Source organism: Schistocerca nitens, chromosome 2 (assembly GCF_023898315.1).
Source record: "Schistocerca nitens isolate TAMUIC-IGC-003100 chromosome 2, iqSchNite1.1, whole genome shotgun sequence".
Classification (NCBI taxonomy): Eukaryota; Metazoa; Arthropoda; class Insecta; order Orthoptera; family Acrididae; genus Schistocerca; species Schistocerca nitens.
The window spans coordinates 1,065,621,687-1,065,645,540 of record NC_064615.1 but is presented as its reverse complement, the minus strand read 5'-3'; positions in this window follow the sequence as shown (position 1 = coordinate 1,065,645,540).

Here is a 23,854-nt window from a genome sequence, read left to right as displayed (position 1 = left end):
CCTCAAAGTTTTTATTTCTTCTCCATGGATTTTAATGCCTACTCCGAACTTTTCTTTTGTTTCCTTTACTGCTTGCTCAATATACAGATTGAATAACATCAGGTAGAGGCTACAACCCTGTCTCACTCCTTTCCCAACCACTGCTTCCCTTTCATGTCCCTCGACTCTTATAACTGCCATCTGGTTCCTGTACAAATTGTAAATAGCATTTCACTCCCTGTATTTTACCCCTGCCACCTTCAGAATTTGAAAGAGAGTATTCCAGTCAACATTGTCAAAAGCTTTCTCTAAGTCTACAAATGCCAGAAACGTAGGTTTGCCTTTCCTTAATCTATCTTCAAAGATAAGTCATAGGGTCAAAATGGCTCTGAGCACTATGGGACTCAACTGCTGAGGTCATTAGTCCCCTAGAACTTAGAACTAGTTAAACCTAACTAACCTAAGGACATCACAAACAACCATGCCCGAGGCAGGATTCGAACCTGCGACCGTAGCGTAAGTCATAGGGTCAGTATTGCCTCAGGTGTCCCAACATTTCTATGGAATCCAAACTGATCTTCCCTGAGGTTGGCTTCTACCAGTTTCTCCATTCATCTGTAAAGAATTCGTGTTAGTATTTTGCAGCCGTGGCTTATTGAACATCTGTCAACACCTGCTTTCTTTGGGATTGGAATTATTATATTCTTCTTGAAGTCTGAAGGAATTTCACCTGTCTCATAAATCTTGCTCACCAGATGGTAGAGTTTTGTCAGGACTGGCTCTCCCAAGGCTGTCAGTAGTTCCAATGGTATGTTGTCTATTCCCGGGGCCTTGTTTCGACTCAGGTCTTTCAGTGCTCTATCAAACTCTTCACGCAGTATCGTATCTCCCATTTCATCTTCATCTACATCCTCTTCCATTTCCATAATATTTTCCTCAAGTACATCACCCTTGTATAGACCCTCTCTATATACTCCTTCCACGTTTCTGCTTTCCCTTCTTTGCCTACAACTGGGTTTCCATCTACCCTCTTGATATTCATACAAGTGGCTCTCTTTTCTCCAAAGGTCTCTTCAATTTTCCTGAAGGCAGTATCTATCTTACCCCTAGTGAAATAAGCCTCTACATCCTTACATTTGTCCTCTAGCCATCCCTGCTTAGCCATTTTGCACTTCCTGTCAATCTCATTTTTGAGACATTTGTATTCCTTTTTACCTGCCTCATTTACTGCATTTTTGTATTTTCTCCTTTCATCAATTAAATTCAGTTTCTCTTCTGTTATCCAAGGATTTCTACTAGCCCTCGTCTTTTACCTACTTCATCCTCTGCTGCCTTCACTATTCCATCCTTCAAAGCTACCCATTCTTCTTCTACTATATTTATTTCCCCCATTCTTGTCAATTGTTCCCTTATGCTCTCCCTGAAACTCTGTACAACCTCTGGTTCTTTCAGTTTATCCAGGTCCCATCTCCTAAAATCCCCACCTTTTAGCAGTTTCTTCAGTTTTAATCTACAGTTCATAACCAATAGATTTTGGTCAGAGTCCACATCTGCCCCTGGAAATGTCTCACAATTTAAAACCTGGTTCCTAAATCTCTGTCTTACCATTATATAATCTATCTGAAACCTTCTAGTATCTACAGGGTTCTTCCATGTATACAACCTTCTTTCATGATTCCTTAACCAAGTGTTAGCTATGATGAAGTTATGCTCTGTGCAAAATTCTACCAGGCGACTCCCTCTTGCATTTCTTAGCCCCAATCCATATTCTCCTACTACGTTTCCTTCTCTTACTTTTCCTACTGTTGAATTCCAGTCACCCATGACTATTAAATTTTCGTCTCCCTTCCCTACCTGAATAATTTCTTTTATCTCATCATACATTTCATCAATTTCTTCATCATCTGCAGAGCTAGTTGGCATATAAACTTGTACTACTGTAGTAGGCATTGGCTTCGTGTCTATCTTGTCCACAGTAATGCGGTCACTATGCTGTTTGTAGTAGCTTACCTGTACTCCTATTTTTTTATTCATTATTAAACCTACGCCTGCATTACCCCTATTTGATTTTGTATTTATAACTCTGTATTCACCTGACCAAAAGTCTTGTTCCTCCTGCCAGTGAACTTCACTAATTCCCATTATATCTAACTTTAACCTATCCATTTCCCTTTTTAAATTTTCTAACCTACCTGCCCGATTAAAGGATCTGACATTCCACGCTCCGATCCGTAGAATGCCAGTTTTCTTTCTCCTGATAACAACGTCCTCTTGAGTAGTCCCCGCCCGGAGATCTGAATGGGGGACTATTTTACCTCCGGAATATTTTACCCAAGAGGACGCCATCATCATTCAGTCATACAGTAAAGCTGCATGCCCTCGGGAAAAATTACGGCTGTAGTTTTCCCTTGCTTTCATAGCATATGAGAACTTAATTCAGGATTCATTGTTTTTTTTTTTTTGAACGGCCAGTGTCGGTTGGTCACAGCCAGTGTGCTCCCTGCCGCCGTTGGATCAGCAGCTGCCAGCAGAAAGTCGTATACTCCTAGCTCACTCATTTGTTACATAGTTTAATTCTTAATTTCTTTGCATGTTTTTGGTACTTGCATTGTTTAAATTCATAAATTTCGGGCGTATTATAGTATTTGAGAGCTGTAGCATCGCGTTTTAGTACCTGAATAGTGTAAAATCGCGTAGTCTCCTTCCGCCGCCAAGCAGTGTGTCAGCAGTGCGCATGTAGCAGCAGTACTGCATTTACTAGGCAATCTTGTATTTTAATAACCGTTTAAATTTTGTGTCGATTTGTTTGTGCTCTCTGTAGATTAGTTCAGACGTTCTTTGCACAACAGTTTTTAGCATGGATAGGGACTGCAACTGCTGTGTTCGGATGCAGGCTGAGTTGGCATCCCTTCGCTCCCAGCCTCAGGCAGTGGTGGCTTTGGTCACACAGCTTGAGGCTGTTGCCAATGGGCATCACTGTGGGGGTCCGGATGGGGGTTTGTTGGGGACAGCCAGCTCGTCCCACACATCCCCCAATCGTACTACGACTGTGGCTGCCCGGGATACTGCCCACATTGAGGCTGATCCCTCACCTGTGGTAGAGTGGGAGGTCATCTCGAGGTGTGGCAGGGGGCGAAAGACATTCCGGAGAGCTGAACGGAAGGCCTCTCCAGTTTGTCTGATGAACCGGTTTCAGGCTCTGTCTCCGGCTGATACTGATGTTCGGCCGGAGATGGCTGCTTGTCCTGTTCCAGAGGTTGCCCCTCAGTCTGCAAGATCCGGGCAGTCGCAGAGGGTGGGCTTACTGGTAGTTGGGAGCTCCAACGTCAGGCACGTGATGGGGCCCCTTAGGGATATGGCAGCAAGAGAGGGGAAGAAAACCAACGTGCACTCCGTGTGCATACCGGGGGGAGTCATTCCAGATGTGGAAAGGGTCCTTCCGGATGCCATGAAGGGTACAGGGTGCACCCATCTGCAGGTGGTCGCTCATGTCGGCACCAATGATGTGTGTCGCTATGGATCGGAGGAAATCCTCTCTGGCTTCTGGCGGCTATCTGATTTGGTGAAGACTGCCAGTCTCGCTAGCGGGATGAAAGCAGAGCTCACCATCTGCAGCATCGTCGACAGGACTGACTGCGGACCTTTGGTACAGAGCCGAGTGGAGGGTCTGAATCAGAGGCTGAGACGGTTCTGCTACCGTGTGGGCTGCAGATTCCTCGACTTGCGCCATAGGGTGATCGGGTTTCGGGTTCCGCTGGATAAGTCAGGAGTCCATTACACGCAGCAAGCGGCTACACGGGTAGCAGGGGTTGTGTGGCGTGGACTGGGTGGTTTTTTAGGTTAGATGGCCTCGGGCAAGTACAGAAAGGGCAACAGCCTCAAAGGGTGCGGGGCAAAGTCAGGAAATGCGGGGACCAAACAGCAATCGGTATTGTAATTGTAAACTGTCGAAGCTGCATTGGTAAAGTACCGGAACTTCAAGCGCTGCTAGAAAGCACCGAAGCTGAAATCATTATAGATACAGAAAGCTGGCCGAAATCAGAGATAAATTCAGCCGAAATTTTTACAAAGGCACAGACGGTGTTTAGAAAGGATAGATTGCATGCAACCGGTGGTGGCGTGTTTGTCACTGTTAGTAGTAGTTTATCCTGTAGTGTAGTAGAAGTGGATAGTTCCTGTGAAATATTATGGGTGGAGGTTACACTCAACAACCGAGCTAGGTTAATAATTGGCTCCTTTTACCGACCTCCAGACTCAGCAGCATTAGTTGCAGAACAACTGAGAGAAAATTTGGAATACATTGCACATAAATTTTCTCAGCAGATTATAGTCTTAGGTGGAGATTTCAATTTACCAGATATAGACTGGGACACTCAGATGTTTAGGACGGGTGGTAGGGACAGAGCATCGAGTGACATTATACTGAGTGCACTATCCGAAAATTACCTCGAACAATTAAACAGAGAACCGACTCGTGGAGATAACATCTTGGACCTACTGATAACAAACAGACCCGAACTTTTCGACTCTGTAAGTGCAGAACAGGGAATCAGTGATCATAAGGCTGTTGCAGCATCCCTGAATATGGACGTTAATAGGAATATAAAAAAAGGGAGGAAGGTTTATCTGTTTAGCAAGAGTAATAGAAGGCAGATTTCAGACTACCTAACAGATCAAAACGAAAATTTCTGTTCTGAGACTGACAATGTTGAGTGTTTATGGAAAAAGTTTAAGGCAATTGTAAAATGCGTTTTAGACAGGTACGTGCCGAGTAAAACTGTGTGGGACGGGAAAAACCCACCATGGTTCAACAACAAAGTTAGGAAGCTACTGCGAAAGCAAAGAGAGCTTCACTCCGAGTTTAAACGAAGCCAAAACCTCTCAAACAAACAGAAGCTAAACGATGTCAAAGTTAGCGTAAGGAGGGCTATGCGTGAAGCGTTCAGTGAATTCGAAAGTAAAATTCTATGTACCGACTTGACAGAAAATCCTAGGAAGTTCTGGTCTTACGTTAAATCAGTAAGTGGCTCGAAATGGCATATCCAGACACTCCGGGATGATGACGGCATTGAACAGAGGATGACACGCGTAAAGCTGAAATACTAAACACCTTTTTCCAAAGCTGTTCCACAGAGGAAGACCGCACTGCAGTTCCTTCTCCAAATCCTCGCACAAACGAAAAAATGGCTGACATCGAAATAAGTGTCTAAGGAATAGAAAAGCAACTGGAATCACTCAACAGAGGAAAGTCCACTGGACCTGACGGGATACCAATTCGTTTCTACACAGAGTACGCGAAAGAACTTGCCCCCCTTCTGATAGCCGTGTACCGCAAGTCTCTAGAGGAACGGAAGGTTCCAAATGATTGGAAAAGAGCACAGGTAGTCCCAGTCTTCAAGAAGGGTTGTCGAGCAGATGCGCAAAACTATAGACCTATATCTCTGACGTCGATCTGGTGTAGAATTTTAGAACATGTTTTTTGCTCGAGTATCATGTCGTTTTTGGAAACCCAGAATCTACTCTGTAGGAATCAACATGGGTTCCGGAAACAGCGATCGTGTGAGACCCAACTCGCTTTATTTGTTCATGAGGCCCAGAAAATATTAGATACTGGCTCCCAGGTAGATACTATTTTCCTTGACTTCCGGAAGGCGTTCGATACAGTTCCGCACTGTCACCCGATAAACAAAGTAAGAGCCTACGGAATATCAGACCAGCTGTGTGGCTGGATTGAAGAGTTTTTAGGAAACAGAACACAGCATGTTGTTATCAATGGAGAGACGTCTACAGACGTTAAAGTAACCTCTGGCGTGCCACAGGGGAGTGTTATGGGACCATTGCTTTTCACAATATATATAAATGACCTAGTAGATAGTGTCGGAAGTTCCATGCGGCTTTTCACGGATGATGCTGTAGTATACAGAGAAGTTGCAGCATTAGAAAATTGTAGCGAAATGCAGGAAGATCTGCAGCGGATAGGCACTTGGTGCAGGGAGTGGCAACTGACCCTTAACATAGACAAATGTAATGTATTGCGAATACATAGAAAGAAGGATCCTTTATTGTATGATTATATGATAGCGGAACAAACACTGGTAGCAGTTACTTCTGTAAAATATCTGGGAGTAAGCGTGCAGAACGATTTGAAGTGGAATTATCATATAAAATTAATTGTTGGTAAGGCGGGTACCAGGAGTCCTTAGAAAATGTAGTCCATCAACAAAGGAGGTGGCTTACAGAACACTCGTTCGACCTATACTTGAGTATTGCTCAACAGTGTGGGATCCGTACCAGATCGGGTTGACGGAGGAGATAGAGAAGATCCAAAGAAGAGCGGCGCGATTCATCACAGGGTTATTTGGTAACCGTGACAGCGTTATGGAGATGTTTAGCAAACTCAAGTGGCAGACTCTGCAAGAGAGGCGCTCTGCATCGCGGTGTAGCTTGCTCGCCAGGTTTCGAGAGGGTGCGTTTCTGGATGAGGTATCGAATATATTGCTTCCCCCTACTTATACCTCCCCAGGATATCACGAATGTAAAATTAGAGAGATTCGAGAACGTACGGAGGCTTTCAGACAGTCGTTCTTCCCATGAACCATACGCGACTGGAACAGAAAAGGGAGGTAATGACAGTGGCACGTAAAGTGCCCTCCGCCACACACCGTTGGGTGGCTTGCGGAGTGTAAATGTAGATGTAGATAAAAGGTGAATAATTTCTTTATGTTACAAGTTGCTGTTACTGCCAGGTGGGACTACTGCTGTAATCAATCCCATCAACGCTCAGTTCGAGTCAGAGCACTGTGTGAAGGTGGGAGTGTGTGGCAGCTTGTTGACAGTTACCCTTTTTCACCTGCCGTTGGCACGGAGCTCCCTCTGATTGAGGAACAGCACGTCAACATCAAGTTTCTTGCAAAGCTAGGCGAGAATGGCCGTGAGATTTTTGAGTGTTTTAAATAGGTTTATGGAGACAATTCTCTGAAGGAACCAACTGTGAACAAGTGGTTAAAAAGGTTCCAGGGTGACCGAGAAGAAGGGAATGGTGACACTCGCCCAGGATGCCCGTCGACATCGAGTTCCGATGTAAATGTTGAACGAGTTCAGGCTTGTGTTCTTAAAGACCATAGATTGACAGTCAGAATGATTGCTGACGAGCTGTCAATACCCAAAACAATCGTTCACAAAATCCTGACACAAAAACTTGAAATGAAGAAATTGTGTGTGAAAATCATACTGAAGCTCTTGACGCCAGAACAGAAAGCAAAGAGGGTTGAGTGCTGTGAGGATTGGTTGGAAATATAGGCATGAGGGGACTTTCTCAACCTAGTCATCACTGGTGACGAAGTCCTGGTTATACGAATTCGATGTGGAGCTCAAATCTCAAAGCAAGAAATGGAAACTAGCAGGAGAACCGAGAACAAAAAAGTCGTGAAAATCAAGGTCCAATGTGAAGACATTGTTGATTGTTTTCTTTGATTCTAGGGGCATTGTTCACAAGGAATTTGTCCCTCCTGGCCAGAGAGTGAACGGAAATTTTTACGTTGAAGTTCTGACACGTCTCAGAGCTCGTGTGGCCCGAGTTCGATCGGAGTTGGCAAAAGGGGGCAGCTGGATCCTTCATCACGACAATGCGCCCGCTCACACGTCACTCGTTGTGCGTGAGTTTTTGACCCGAAGCTCAATCACCGTGACACACCACCCGCCTTATTCACCCGATTTAGCCCCGACTGACTTCTTCGTGTTCCCGAAATGCAAAATGGTGTTTCGGGGGCGGCACTTGGGAGATGTGGAAGCCATCAAGGCGGAAACGATACGGCAACTGAACAACATCACAACTGAACAACATCACAACTGAAGACTTTCAGCAATGTTATCAACAGTGGAAACGGCGTTGGCAGAAGTGTATCAAGACTCAGGGCAAGAACTTTGAAGGAGACCATATTGTAATACTTGAATAATTGTAAAATAAAGTTATTATTCGACTTTTATACGTATTTTCTGGACAAACCTCATATTATAAGCAATCTCCTTTGTACAATGGTAGCATTTTCCTAATATTCTACCAGTGAACCTGTGTCTAATACCTTCTGTACTTATAACCAAGCCTGTGTGGTCACTCCATGTCATACAAATTGTTATACCCAAGTATCTGTGTGGATTAGCCAGTTCCAGTTGTGACTCATTGATGTTGTATACATTGTTTCGTTTTGTGAAGCATACAATTTCACATTTATGAACATATAAAAGAAGTTGCCAATCCTCACACCGCTTTGAAATCTTACAAACATTCAGTTGAATATTTGTGTCGTTTTTTTTTTTTTCTCTTCAGCCAGTTTTGTTGCATATAGCCATATCATCTGCAAGAAACTGATATTACTGTTAATATTGTCTAAAAGGTCATTAATAGACATCATTTACAACAAAATTCCCAAAATACTACCCTGTGCCACTAATGAATACGTTGATGATTCATGTACATAAGGTGGTCACTGAGGCATAAACCACAATAAAACAGTGGAGATAAGCAAATAGAGCATTTTACAATGCAGAAGACAGAGGGTATTGCTTCCACACACAGGTATTCTTCACAAAGTAAAATAAGGTGCCAACTACTGAGCTACAGTTCAAGACACTGGAATCATCCCCATGCAAGAGGGTAAAATGTTACACTTTCATCCAACCCTTCATATATCACAACCTTGGCACAGTTAGACCAATCTTACAAGAATACATTCAGGTACCATTACTAGAATTTGATTAGGTCTTGCATACTGCTCAGCTTATAATATAAAGTCGAAAATTCATGCAGTTGAAACCAGAACTAGTAACTCTTTTTTCTGGTAACTGAACAAACACTCAGAAACCAAGATCACTAAAAAAAATCATTTTATTGGATGACTTGTTTTGATAAAGCTATGCTGACGTCGTTGGACCTTATGTTTTAGAATATATTATCCATCACTGTTACAAGCCGCTTCAGATTGTACATGTACTCCCACTACCAAGAAGGTGACTAAACATCAGCATATGTAATGTAAAAGTATTATGTACAAACATAAACATATTATTGTGCCAATTGCAAGTGTTCATGTTCACTACCAGCTTGCAACTTCAGTTACCATACATTGCAGGTCACCTCCAGGCTGACCATATATATACCTTTTATCCATATGTAAATTTTTTATAAATGTTATACACACTGATTATGTTTGAAATTTGTAAAATGTGTTCACTGAGACTTGCAAGGCCATAAAATTTGTACTGTTAGGATTAGCTGGTCTTCTAACATTGGTAACAAAATAAAAGAAGGCTGCATGAAATAGCTCTGATCATCTCGCATTGTTGTTTTGGAAAAAGGGATCCAAAGACACGACTTCTTGCCGCTCTGTTTCAGGCAGACTGGAATAATTTGGAATCTCCCAGGTGCACCAAGGCACAGGGATTTACACAGGAGTCTTCATTCTGTGCTCACAATGTATTTACACAGCAGTAAATCCACTCAAACATCTAAATTACAAGAACCACTGCTGGAATGACTAATCAGTAATTAAATCTCTGTTGATCCATTGTGGATACAGGACAGCAGCTGGTCAGATATTTACCCAAGAAAAATTGTCAACCAACAATATGTTTTCAGAAGTTATTTTATTTAGACTAACAGTTTCAGCATCTCATTAATGTCGTCTTCAGGCCCCTGTGCATTCCATGTAGAGACAATCAGATACATTAATGACTGCACCACTGGAGCCATCAATATTTGGATTCCATGAAATTTGTTGTGGAGTGTGGCAGTCAAGTCTTCGAAGTACACACTGCACATAAATTTCCTGAAACCCAGATATAGATGGCTCCAATTATGCATGCATTGGTGTCTATACATGGAGTGGATAGGGACCTGAAGATGGCATTATAATGAGATGCTGAAACTGTTCGTCTAAACAAAATAACTTCTGAAAACATACACCTGTTTGGTGATTTTTCTTTGATAAATTAGTAGTTACATGGTGGAACTGTGCATAGTGCACTGGTGACCATACTGTTTTTGTAATGATTATATTGTTCTTTTCATTTTTTGCACATAACGAACACTTCCCCTGCTTCAGTGATTAGCACTACATTTAAATTGCCTTATTTTCAAACTTTTTAAGGTCTGGTCAAATAGGGAGCTGGCAGCAGCTGCACCACTGTAGCAATGTCTGTAGCAGTCTTCTCCTTCTTCTCTCCCTGCACCCCTCCTCTCTCTCCTCCCCCCCCTTTTTTTGGCGTGGTAGAGGGCGGGGGGAGGGGGGGGGGGGGAGCTGTCACAAGTCTTTGAGTCGATTGATGTGATCTTCATCTCAGAGTAGCACTTGCATGCATTTTCTTAGTCTTCAGTTATTTGTTGGTTACATTCCAATCTCTGTCTTCCTCTACAGTCTTTAGCCTCTATAGCTCTCTTTTTCCTTTATGTCTTAACTCATGTCCTCTCATCTTGTCCCTCCTTCTTGTCAAGTGTTTTTCACATTTTCCTTTCCTCACTGATTCTTCATTCGACATCTTACTGTCTAGGTGCAGCATACACTGGGACCAGCCAAGACCACCTACACAAGTTTGGCCATTCAACTGTGGCAGGAGCCTGGACTGCTGAAAGCACTGATAGAGGTCTCTGCAATTCGCAGTACAGTGGTCCTACACTGAGGTAGTCACTGTAGCAGATAAATTAAAGCAGCAGTTCATTATATACTCAACTGGTCCTTTCATTGCAATTTTGGGAGCTCTTGCTGTCTTTTCTTCCTTTGTAAATGACAAACTCATACTCATGATTTGCATACTGGTATGTTTTATAAAAAGAACACTAACATGCGATTATGATAATTTACTATAAATTGCTGGAGTTATAATACAAAATTTAACACAATGATTCTGAACTAGAAGGTTCATAATAAATTCTGAAAAACCAGTGACACTCAATTTCTATACTCCACCCTGCAACACTGATTTTTAACACTGATACAAAAACTGTCCCATCAGTAAGTGAGGAAAAATTGTTAGATACATATGAGGGTGGTTCACAAAGTAAGGTCCATTTGGCTGAAAATAAAGAACTTCCATAGAAAAAAAGTTGTTACCTATCTCTTCAAACTACAGCCTTTTCTTTATTTTACAATACAGTCACCATTTAAATTTAAGCATTTGTCATAGCATTTTAGTAGTTTAAAAATCCCTTCTTCATAAAATTATTTGCCTGGGTGCATCGACAATCTTTCATGGTGCTTTGTAGTTTGCCGTCACTTTCAAAGTATTGTGAGCCAAGTCACTTCTTCATGTGAGTGAAGAGATCAAAATCACTTGGCGCCAAGTCTGGGCTGTTAAGGAATGTTCAAAAACGTCTCATTTGAGTTGCTTTAAAATCAGAAAGCCTATCACTTCTCTTTTCACCATGAATGTTCCATCATTTCCAAAAATCAGACCTATTGCCACACAAAACCTTCACTCACAATGTTTGGACTGTACGCAGTGCACACCGAACAATGAATGTCTACTGCTGAAACATCATGTGCTGAAATAAATCTTGTTACTGCTTGCACATTGGGGAACTTTTTATTACAGTGCTCATATTTTGAGCGAATGTGCGAAAGAACAACTTCATACTTTCACAGCTGGGTGCTTACTGAATCAGAGAACATACAGATGTGACAGTAGCAGCACTCCACGCACAAATACTAGCGCCACACTAGAGTGATTGTCACTTTTTGAACCAACATAGTACACTCTGGAAAAACCTAAAATGGGAGATGCACTCATATTGTCAGAATAATAAAACATGATCAAGATTGCTACAAGTTGCCCCAAGTGATAGTCCCTGATTTCCAGCCAAGTTTTAACATTTTTCCCTGACACATTTTGAGATCTTAAGGGTAAGCAAATACACAAGTTGACAAAAAAAATGTAAGGACTTCTGTATTTTTGAACATGCGAGCAAAAATCTTAAGTACTAACACGAAAATCTTCTGTAATGAACTGTTTTCAGGTGGAGAAAACAAGGCAAATGGTACATATGTCCCATTAAAACCACTGTTGTTATTTTATTTCAATGAAACAAAACATATTTGATGACAAAAATATGCATTTCATTGGAGTCGCAAGACAGATTTAAAATACCTTCAATGATTTCAGAAATAATGTTAGAAAATAATAGGCCTCTTGAAAGAAGTGTATAAGACAGGGAAAAGGTGTATAAACCACCACTACAATGTTGGTTCTACTACGTTCATTATTGTCATTTATTACCCACTGTGTTATGTCTATTATTTCACAGGTATTGTGTGGTTTTTCTTTCAAGAAATACTGAGTACATAGCATACAACCTGCCAGCGACTGCTACAATTTTCTTCTTCTTATCCTCCTTACTTTCTAATATACAAACTACTTTCAAAGCGCCAAAAGGCACTAGAATAAATAAAATGTCTATAAAGTGCTGCAGTGTACAATGTAATTGCAGTAAGACAGCTGCAGTTCCTGAAATCCATCCCCGTGGCCTCTAGCCCGCCAAGGAACACCATAGTCCTGGGTCCATGGATAAACCACGAAAATCTACTGCATTATGCCACACACAAACAGACCTGGCCTGCAGGCAGATCAATGACATTAGATCCGATGGGCAGGGTCTGCACATTTGTGGGAAGCAACGGACTTCAGATCAACGGGCCTGATCTGTTAGAGATACCCAGGAAATGACCTGTGGTTTTGGCCCATCACAGAAGTCCACTCATGTGGCCAGCTATTCACATGTCACAGACACCATGTTGATGAAATGAGACTGTGGTGATCAATCCATGCAACAGATAACTTGCGCGAATACTCTGAGAATCAATACTAACGAAGACAGGTAGCAAATCACAGTAAAGACGATCGTTGAGCTGCAGACAGGCACATACAAAAGACAATGACACTCTCACAACTAAATTTTTGGACATAGCCTTTGTCAGAGAATGAGACCACACAAACATTCACACAATCACTCAGACACAACTCATGTATAAATGACCGCCATCTCTAGCTGCTGTGTCAACAGTCTCTGAGAATCAGATCCAAACAAACCACTCCCTAGGCCTCCTTGCCTCTCGTCGGCACCTGTTTGGCTAGTGGCAAGATGTGATGGCAGCACTGGCTGCCAACTGAGGGAGTGGTAGAGAGGATAGAAGCAGTACGAATGAGGAGTACGGTAGTGGCGCGTGTACTCAGCTGCGCCCAGCCAGCGACGATGGATGACATCTCAGTAACCAAACCATTTCATCTACTGAGGCAAAAACAAGATTTTTCCAGTGTTTTTTTCAAATTTTCCTGTTTTCCAGAACTTGTGGCAACCCTCAAGCTACACGCAGGGATTCCTGCAGATCAATATTCAAAAGTCTCAATATAATGTCTCTGCCTTGTTTATCTATCTATCAAGTAATAACCTTCACAAAAGGCAAAAGCTTAAAAGAAGCAAATATATCCAGGTATAACTGATTTCGCATGTCATACTGAAAGTAAAAAAACACTTGTACAAGAAGGGTATATCATTCTCACATTATGCTGCATAACCTCATGCATCCAGTTTCAAACAGATACCAAATTTACATGAATTTAAAATCAAACTGAAAAGGAACTTGATTGACCACAGCTTGGGAAGAATGACTCCTTAAATGTCTTTGTGGACATGATAGTTAGTCTAATCTTATCTTGGCAGGCCCTAATGGGAGATATATGCCGGGGGCTGAAGAAATAATATCTTTTTTGAAACCCTATAACTCCCACACATTCAAATGCTTAAGTTTCATATTTGGCTCAAAGGTGCCTACAACCTCCCTCTGCAATGGTGCAAAAGTATGGTGCATTGCAACACCACTCTTGGACTTGACTGCTACAAACAGCAAGGTGCTGAGAGAAGAAAAAAAAAAGTCCATGTTCTGTGTAAGATGGGTTAACGATGTCACATTGGCACCAAGTTTCACCACAATTCTGCTCAATGCCACTGTGGATGTGCCAAATGATCAGAAGATCATCAGATCTTCTGCTCCCCACATTTCATCCCTTCTTTTGATGCTTCAACAATGGTGGTCAAAACCTCTGTGATGGAGGTCAAAACCACAATTCTGAATGTTTAAATTACATGGTTTTCTTATGAATCTTCTTCTTCTTTAGCTCTACAGCCCTTGGTGAGCCTTGGCTTCTTCAACAATCTTCCTCCACACGTCTCGGTTATTTGCTGCTCTTTTCCACCCCCGGACTCCCATATTGCTGATATCCATTATTACCTCATCGATCCATCTTCTTCTAGGTCTCCCTTGTTTTCTTATGAATGGTCAAGGAAAACTTTCTAGATACACTGCCACTCAGAATCGGTGTGAAATGGTCACCGGGGGTGGGCGGGGGGTGGTGGGGGTGTCGGAAGGGGGAGGGGTACAGCATAAAGGGTGTCAACGAAACCACACCTTTCTCTGGGGCATTGATTCCCACACATTTTGCAGTTGCAAACGACAGTTCGCAGTTTGATGAGCAACAGGAAGACGTTCTCCACAACCTCTGACACTCATTAGCATTTACACCCTTCTATAAGGACACTGTTGGGCTGCATCCCCACAGAAAGTGATCACACCCATTTGGAGTGCAGCTTGACCGCAACTCTGCTCTCCTGTACAGGTTGGAACCAATAGGGTCTGTTGAAAGCCATTCCACAAAATTTTACCATGATCCGAAGCAGCTAAGGGTGCTTACGCTCTTTTAGCACCTCTAATTTGCATCCTCCTGTGGCGTTATCATAGGGTGGGGAGGGGGGGGGGGGTTCTGGGGTGGGATATGACATTAACACATGCATGAATGAAACGACGAAGGGTCTCCCCCCTCCCCCACGCAAGCAAAACCAGTGGCGTCACCTGCCCACCGTTATTATGAATTTGAAAAATATATCTGCACAGAAAGAACTCGTGACAAGAGTATCACGCAGCAGAAGGCAGGCTACCCTGCTGCCCTTTTGTCTAAACAGTATGCTGTTGAGCCTGATAGTAGACCATCCAGAATCGGAGAATGTCGAAGAGGTTTCCAATCAGCAAGGACCTAGTACTTTATCACAGGTTCTATCTGTATAGGTAGATTTTAAATGAAGGTGGGAGGGTGGCAACCTAGAGTTCTTCTGGACATGGGGGGGGGGTTATAATTCATGGAAAGTCATCTGCAAAATGTCTGATGTTACCACTGATATTTTTATGTCAGGTTTTTAATGTATAACATGAATAACAAGGAGCATAATACACTTACCTGGGGAACGCCAAAGGTTACTTCAACTGATAACTCTCCATTCACGACAACGTGCTGTGTCCTGCTTACCAAGAAATCCTCAATCCACCCACAAACTTTGTTTGATACCACATAAAATCAGACTTTTGTTAATAAACATTGTTGTGGTACTGCGACGTCTGCTTGCCAGAGGACTAGAAATTTTCTATCCACCAGATTGCCTTGATCTACAGCTTTTAAGATGTCATGTGAGAAAAGCAAAGGTTGGATTTTTTATGACAGACATTTTTGGAATCTGTGCTTGTAAACACAGAGATGGCCATTCTGTTTAAGATACCTGAAGAAAAGGCCATCACAAGACAACAGCTCCTTGCAACAATGTTACACCATAGCCCTCTTGTTTGCTGCTAATATGATATGAGTGTGAATGAAAGCAATCGTTAGTAATCACTGGATCTACAATTCATTTTTACTAAAACAGCAGTTGACTCATTCACGAGTGCTATTCAAATCTGAGTGACTATATGCACAGGCTTATAAGTTAGCTAAAAGGAAGACACTGTCCAACAGCTCTGGACCATTTTTAAACTTATGTATGTTCCTTTCAACTGCTCAATTCTTCAGCTATATGATGAGATTTTACCTTTACTCCTTCCATTACTTGCACTCCAGCCAAGGAGACTTTTCAGTATCATATAACACAATATTCCGTAACATTCCAGGGAGGCTGAATGGCTGGATAGTACTTACTTTCAGGAGGCAAAATTCCAAGTATTACCAATAGGGAATGGTTGGGAGAGGTTTGAAAGGAAGTAAATATCACTCATCTGACAACTTGAGAGGCGCCCATATAGTATGGGGACAAGTGGAGGCAAAGCTGAAGAGGGACGACCAGGAGGAGTTAGGATAATCACTGTGCTAGCTTCAGTTCTCAGACATGATAGGTTAGTGTGAGGAGTAAAGACACGTCAGAGATGGTGAAAAATGAAAAGTGAAAATAGTAATGAAATTAAGTAAGTGGAGGAATAGGAAATAGGTAGGCAGAAACAAGGAGGGAAAACAGAGAGCGGGAGTGAGTGAGTAAGAGGGAGAGAGAGAGGTAGAAAATAAAGCAGTAATTGATTAAATAATGAAATTCTGTGATAAGGAAAATGTGTGTGTATGTGTGTGGGACAGGGAGGTGCCATTGGAGGTGAAGTTTAGGATGGTGGCGGGATAAGAGGAAATGTTGAAGAGCAGGTTTTCATTTCCAACATTGTGATACTGGACAGAAGGATCCAAACAGCCCTTGTGATATAGCAGGCACCACTCATTATGTCAACCATGTCCAATCATTACTATATAAAAAACTGGGGCATGGATATGTAACCTGGCAAACAACATAGGTCAGCTTGTATGGAATATTGGGAACTCTCAGAGAAACTAAATTTACTAGAGAAGTAAGGGAAATCTCTGAGAATTCTAAAACACTTCAGGAATTCTGCGAAATTAAACGAACTGAATTATTCATTGACAGAAAAAAATGCTTGGAGTTATAACTCACTCTGAGGTATTGCTTTGGCAACAATCTGTTGTAGAGCAGTGAACGGAAAGGTGAAGAAGGGCACTGATTTGTTGTAATGTCTTTTGCTTGATCATGGCAACTCGCAGTGAGCTCGCTAAGATTACCATATTCCTGTACATAGCCATGAAGATAAATGGCTAGACACTTTGCCAAGTATCAGAGATATGTGAGAATAAGATTAACGTACCAAGACCAAAGGAACTTCAAATTGTCAATTGTAAACAGCATCCAGAATCAAGTTACATAATATCTATGATTTTTATTATTTTAATAAATGTGTGTGAAAATTAATCAAGTTCTGTTTAAAGTTGGTCACCGTCAATCTGCTACTCTAAGCGTGCAAGTGGCATTTCTATCGTCTGACCTAACGGCAGAAGATAAACACGCCACGATAAGACCACGAGACATATTGCTGACACTCGCCTATTTCGTTAGAGCGACAAGTTAAATAATCTGATGGTGTGTGTACTGAAGGTCTTACAATACGCACACCACAGTTTGTTTGTAGAGAAAGGGACTAAACTGAAAGGTCATCCAGTCCCTACTGCAGCCTGGAGTATAGATTCTTCAGTCAGTAGAGAATTCTCAGACACTACTACACGACATATATAAGCAGACTAAACGACGAATTAAGATCTGTTCCAAGGCCAGGATTTGAACCTGGGTATCCTTTTACAAATGATTGTTTAATCCACAGATTTAGGTAATGCTACAGTAACTTGGCTGACCACAATTGAAATACTTTGGCTTCAGCAAGTGCTACACAACTTCTGTTTATTTGGCTATCACACTGTTCACTGGAAATATTTTTTTTGATATAGATTTCTTTTTTTTCTGCTTAAAGCTCAAGACACTCAAACTTTTGCAGAACACTGCTGAAAGAGCCGAAATCTTTATTTCTGTTGATTTCCTGTACCCGCTGTTATTAGGTACTGATCAGTGTGCAGAGATTATTCAGTTTTACACGGTAAAATGTTGGACTGGTCCCTGAAGAAAATGGTTGTTCTATAAAGCAGCTGTGCTTGTTTCAATTGCAGAAAGGCCTTTGTACAAAATTGTTGGTCATCTGAACAGTAAGGAACATTTCTTGAAACATTAATAATCAGGATTTTATTTAGCTTATAGTCCATAGTGTGTTCAACATTGTCAATTTGTATGGAAGTTTTTATTTTTCTGGGCTTTCATAAAAATCTGTCTTTTAAAACTGCTGTAAATATTTTGGTACAATTTTCTTGGTGACTGTCAAAAACAGACTTTACTGCTTTTTATGCTTTATGTACCCATTTATTCATGCCAGTAATATCCAGGGTGTACCCTGGGGTATGTCTCATCATGCCCTCTAACTTGACTACAAAAAAGTACTTCACATCTTTATTAATCACTTTTGAATGTCTGTAAGTAGCCTTGAAACAAAAATTTCAACAAATGAAGCTCTGCTTTATTACACAGTATACAATTCGAGTATAAGAGTAATATCTGTGCACTGGAAGAAGACTCTCGGCATGTGGACTGATTGTAGCAACTGCCTCAATTGAAATCGAAGGCTGGTAACTTGTACTGACTCCTTTCTGACTGCTACCAACTTTAGACAGTAGTCAACACTTTAAAGGGCCTAACATGTCAATAAATAAGGTAATTCCAAAGGTCCAGCTGCAAACCACTTTTCAGCAGTCATTAACTCATTGTGTCACTTGAGTTCACACAGATGTAGAAGCAGTAAACCAGGGCTTAACGACTTACTGATTTCGATTTCGAGCGTGAGCACTAGCACCTGCTTGTGCTTTTCCTCACAAGTGGAGCAGTTGTGAGGAGTGAGGGGAAATGAACTCACATTGTGGACAAGACAACAGAGAAGAAACAATATGGAAAATGGGAGGGGGGGGGGGGGGAGGAGGATCAATGCCTAATCAGTTTTGTGTAACAGTGGTAAGTTTTTGCATTTCAACCTGCAGTGGGAAGAATCTTCAGTTTTGCAAGTTTCCACTATTAAACATGACAGTCATGCACTGCACGTATGACATGGCAGACGATGTTCACATACAGCTTGTAAATATCTTTGTAAAGAGTTTGTTAAGGCATAGCTAGCCATTTTTATCAGATGTGTAAGTAGTGAACTTGAGACTGGGAGCAGTAATGAAGTAGTAGTAAAGAAGAACATTCTTATCAGCACTGAAGAACTTGTAGAAAATATACGTTTATCATGGAATTTATTAGCTTCTGTGTCTAGAGACAGAGCACCAGTCATCTTTTAAATAAATCTGGACTATTAGTGCAACTCAATGAGAAAATGAAAGACCTCCAGTATCCAATGAAATCAGAGGTATTCTCTGCTTGTCTCCAATGAAATCAGAGGTATTCTCTGCTTGTCTCATGAGGAGAATGTATGTGGAAAGAACGTCAGTTTGAAAAATGTAATGAGTGTATCCACAGCTACCAAAGAAGTCTGTCTTATTATAATGATGTAGAAGCTACTTGTTAAATCAATTTTTGTTTTGTTTTTGGTCTTTGTTTCACTCTGGTCTGCAACTTGAAGTAAGTAACCTGTAGTGCAACATTGAACAAAAGGACAAATTCAATAATGAGAAATATTCTAGATTTCTACAATCAGTTCCCTCAGGACTGATTTCCTTGATCACACAAGATGGCTGCTGGCATAACATTAATGTTATTTTACACCTGTGAACAACTGTTTCCAAATATGAGGAACGATAACATACATATGAGAAACTCATTTTCAGACTGTAGCCTAAACAGCAAGCTAGATCTGTGATGCCCATGAACGTTCTCGTGAAAGGGAAAAAGAACAAGAAGACTAGAGTGTGAGAGTTAGTTAAAAATCATTACATGTACAGCAACTGATTAAGGAATGTGATAAATATGTACCTAATTAATAATGAAATGATGTGGGAGTGTTACTTTTTGGTTCATTTGTCAAGGAATGGAAAATCCACATTGGAATATCAAATGATTCCAGTTGAAGCTGCCGGTGGTAGCGGTCATAAGTCATCGGTCCCCAGACTTACACACTACTTAAACTAACTTAACTTATGCTAAGAACAGCACACACACCCATGCCTGAGGGAGGACTCAAACCTCCGGCAAGAAGCGCTGTGCAGTCAGTGACATGGCACCTCTAATCGCACGGTGATATTCCATCCATCATCCATCGCAAATTTCCATATGGCTCTCCTTCCCCCCCCCCCCCCCCCCCCCCTTTCCACCTTCCACAACCTTTGATGAGATGATGTTTGGGAGAGAGTACATCTACATTTATACTCTGCAAGCCACCCAACGGTGTGTGGTGGAGGGCACTTTACGTGCCACTGTCATTACCTCCCTTTCCTGTTCCAGTCGCGTATGGTTCGCGGCAAGAACGACTGTCTGAAAGCCTCCGGGCGTTCTCGAATCTCTCTAATTTTACATTCGTGATCTCCTCGGGAGGTATAAGTAAGGGGAAGCAATATATTCGATACCTCATCCAGAAACGCACCCTCTCGAAACCTGGCGAGCAAACTACACCGCGATGCAGAGCGCCTCTCTTGCAGAGTCTGCCACTTGAGTTTGCTAAACATCTCCATAACGCTGTCACGGTTACCAAATAACCCTGTGATGAAACGCGCCGCTCTTCTTTGGATCTTCTCTATCTCCTCCGTCAACCCGATCTGGTACGGATCCCACACTGTTGAGCAATACTCAAGTATAGGTCGAACGAGTGTTCTGTAAGCCACCTCCTTTGTTGATGGACTACATTTTCTAAGGACTCTCCCGATGAATCTCAACCTGGTACCCGCCTTACCAACAATTAATTTTATATGATAATTCCACTTCAAATCGTTCCGCACGCTTACTCCCAGATATTTTACAGAAGTAACTGCTACCAGTGTTTGTTCCGCTATCATATAATCATACAATAAAGGATCCTTCTTTCTATGTATTCGCAATACATTACATTTGTCCATGTTAAGGGTCAGTTGCCACTCCCTGCACCAAGTGCCTATCCGCTGCAGATCTTCCTGCATTTCGCTACAATTTTCTAATGCTGCAACTTCTCTGTATACTACAGCATCATCCGCGAAAAGCCGCATGGAACTTCCGACACTATCTACTAGGTCATTTATATATATTGTGAAAAGCAATGGTCCCATAACACTCCCCTGTGGCACGCCAGATGTTACTTTAACGTCTGTAGACGTCTCTCCATTGATAACAACATGCTGTGTTCTGTTTCCTAAAAACTCTTCAATCCAGCCACACAGCTGGTCTGATATTCCGTAGGCTCTTACTTTGTTTATCAGGTGACAGTGCAGAACTGTATCGAACGCCTTCCGGAAGTCAAGAAAAATAGCATCTACCTGGGAGCCGGTATCTAATATTTTCTGGGTCTCGTGAACAAATAAAGAGAGTTGGGTCTCACACGATTGCTGTTTACGGAATCCATGTTGATTCCTACAGAGTAGATTTTGGGTTTCCAAAAACGACATGATACTCGAGCAAAAAACATGTTCTAAAATTCTACAACAGACCAACGTCAGAGACATAGGTCTATAGTTTTGCACATCTGCTCGACGACCCTTCTTGAAGACTGGGACTACCTGTGCTCTTTTCCAATCATTTGGAACCCTCCGTTCCTCTAGAGACTTACGGTACACGGCTGTTAGAAGGGGGGCAAGTTCTTTCGCGTACTCTGTGTAGAGTCGAATTGGTATCCCGTCAGGTCCAGTGGACTTTCCTCTGTTGAGTGATTCCAGTTGCTTTTCTATTCCTTGGACACTTATTTCGATGTCAGCCATTTTTTCGTTTGTGCGAGGATTTAGAGAAGGAACTGCAGTGCGGTCTTCCTCTGTGAAACAGCTTTGGAAAAAGGTGTTTAGTATTTCAGCTTTACGCGTGTCATCCTCTGTTTCAATGCCATCATCATCCCGGAGTGTCTGGATATGCTGTTTCGAGCCACTTACTGATTTAACGTAAGACCAGAACTTCCTAGGATTTTCTGTCAAGTCGGTACATAGAATTTTACTTTCGAATTCACTGAATGCTTCACGCATAGCCCTCCTTACACTAACTTTGACATCGCTTAGCTTCTGTTTGTCTGAGAGGTTTTGGCTGCGTTTAAACTTGGAGTGAAGCTCTCTTTGCTTTCGCAGTAGTTTCCTAACTTTGTTGTTGAACCACGGTGGGTTTTTCCCGTCCCTCACAGTTTTACTCGGCACGTACCTGTCTAAAACGCATTTTACGATTGCCTTGAACTTTTTCCATAAACACTCAACATTGTCAGTGTCGGAACAGAAATTTTCGTTTTGAGTACATTAGTTGCTGATTGCAGACCTGCACTTGCTGGCCACTTGCAAAGCAAATTGGATGCAAAGCCTTGTATTAAACACTGTTATTTGCTATATTTCATGTTTGCAAAGGCGAGAAACAGTTAATGCTAGTCAGTGTCATTTGAATTCTATAGATTTTTTCCCCCCTTTGAAATTGTTGCACTGGTCTTGATGGAGGTGTCCTGGAGATGACTAACGTCCATAGGCGTTGTTTGACTCGCCGTAAAGTCTCGAGGAGGAGGCTTCCCGTACGGACGGAAGTGACCCCGATGATAACGGGTCGAGATGACAGGAGACGTAGGGGTCGAATCTGCTGGGGCCCCCTGCACCAATCTGCCCATTGCGGCAAGTCCAGTTGATGTGACAGGAGACATGGGCGATGTGTCTGCGTCTGTTTGAGGAGGAGGCGAGTAGATTTGCTGTGACAGAGGATGGTCATCCGGTTCCTGCATGGGCACGTCTCCTGGTGGCATCCGTTCTTGTGCTGTATTGAGTATTGAGAGATGCCAAGATCCCGAGCGTCAGGTAGGGCCAAAAGTGGTGTAGCGGCATTCGGAACAGGCGTTGCTGGCACACGAGGCCGAAGCTGGTCCGAATGACGCACAGCAACACCCGTGTCCGTCTGGATTTCATACAGGCGTCTGCCACAGTGTCGTAAGATGTGGCCTGGGCTCCATTTTGGCCGCCTGCCATATCCCCGTACCCAGACGAGGTCGTTGGCGGTGAACCAGCCAAGGGAAGGCACCCGCGGGCGTGAGGTGGGAGGCCGCAGAAGATGAAGTAGCGTGCGGGGCTGTCGGCCATGTAAGAGCTCGGCCGGGCTGTGGTCGCCCATGGGGGTGAAACGGTAAGATGCCAGAAACTGGAGAAGCGCATCATCAGCAGCAGAAGAAGTCAGAAGTTTCCGCATCTGAGCCTTAAATGTGCGGACCAGTTGTTCAGCCTCACCGTTGGATTGTGGATGGAACGGCGGGGCCGTGACATGCATAACGCCATGACGAGCACAAAAATCCACAAATTCGGAAGAAGCAAATTGCGGACCATTATCAGTAACAAGAGTAGAGGGGGAGGCCTTCCAAACAAAAAATGCGGGCGAGAGCACTGGTGGTTGCCGCGGTGGTAGGCGACTTGCAACGGACAATGAAAGGAAAGTTAGAGTAGGCGTCAATTACGAGGAGCTGATAAGTACCTAAAAAGGGTCCCGCAAAGTCAGCATGAATACACTCCCAGGGCTTCTCAGGCGAAGGCCACACGGTGACAAAGATGACTTCGGGGCAGCGGCCTGTGACGCACAAGGACCGCAGGCAGCGACCATGTGTGCTATTTCAGAGTCGATGCCAAGCCAGTACACATGACGGCGCGTCAGAGATTTTGTGCGAGACACACCCCAGTGCCCTTGGTGAAGGAGGCGTAAGACCGAAGCACGCAAAGACGCAGGTACCACGACACGCAGTGAAGCATTGTCAGTGGAGAGGAGGATAACACCATCCCTAGCCGTGAGGCGGTAGCGCAAAGCGTAGTAGTTCCGCAACGGATCAGAAGTCTTAGCGGACGGGCGATCTGGCCAACCCTTCTGAATACAGCGTAAAACCCGGGAGAGGTGAGGGTCAGAACTCGTAGCAGCCGCCAGCCTGTCCCCAGTGATGGGGAACCCGTCCACAACCCGCTGCTCGGCAACATCCAGGAGGATACACAAAAGTTCATCCCTATCGAATGCCTGATCAAGACCCTTGGG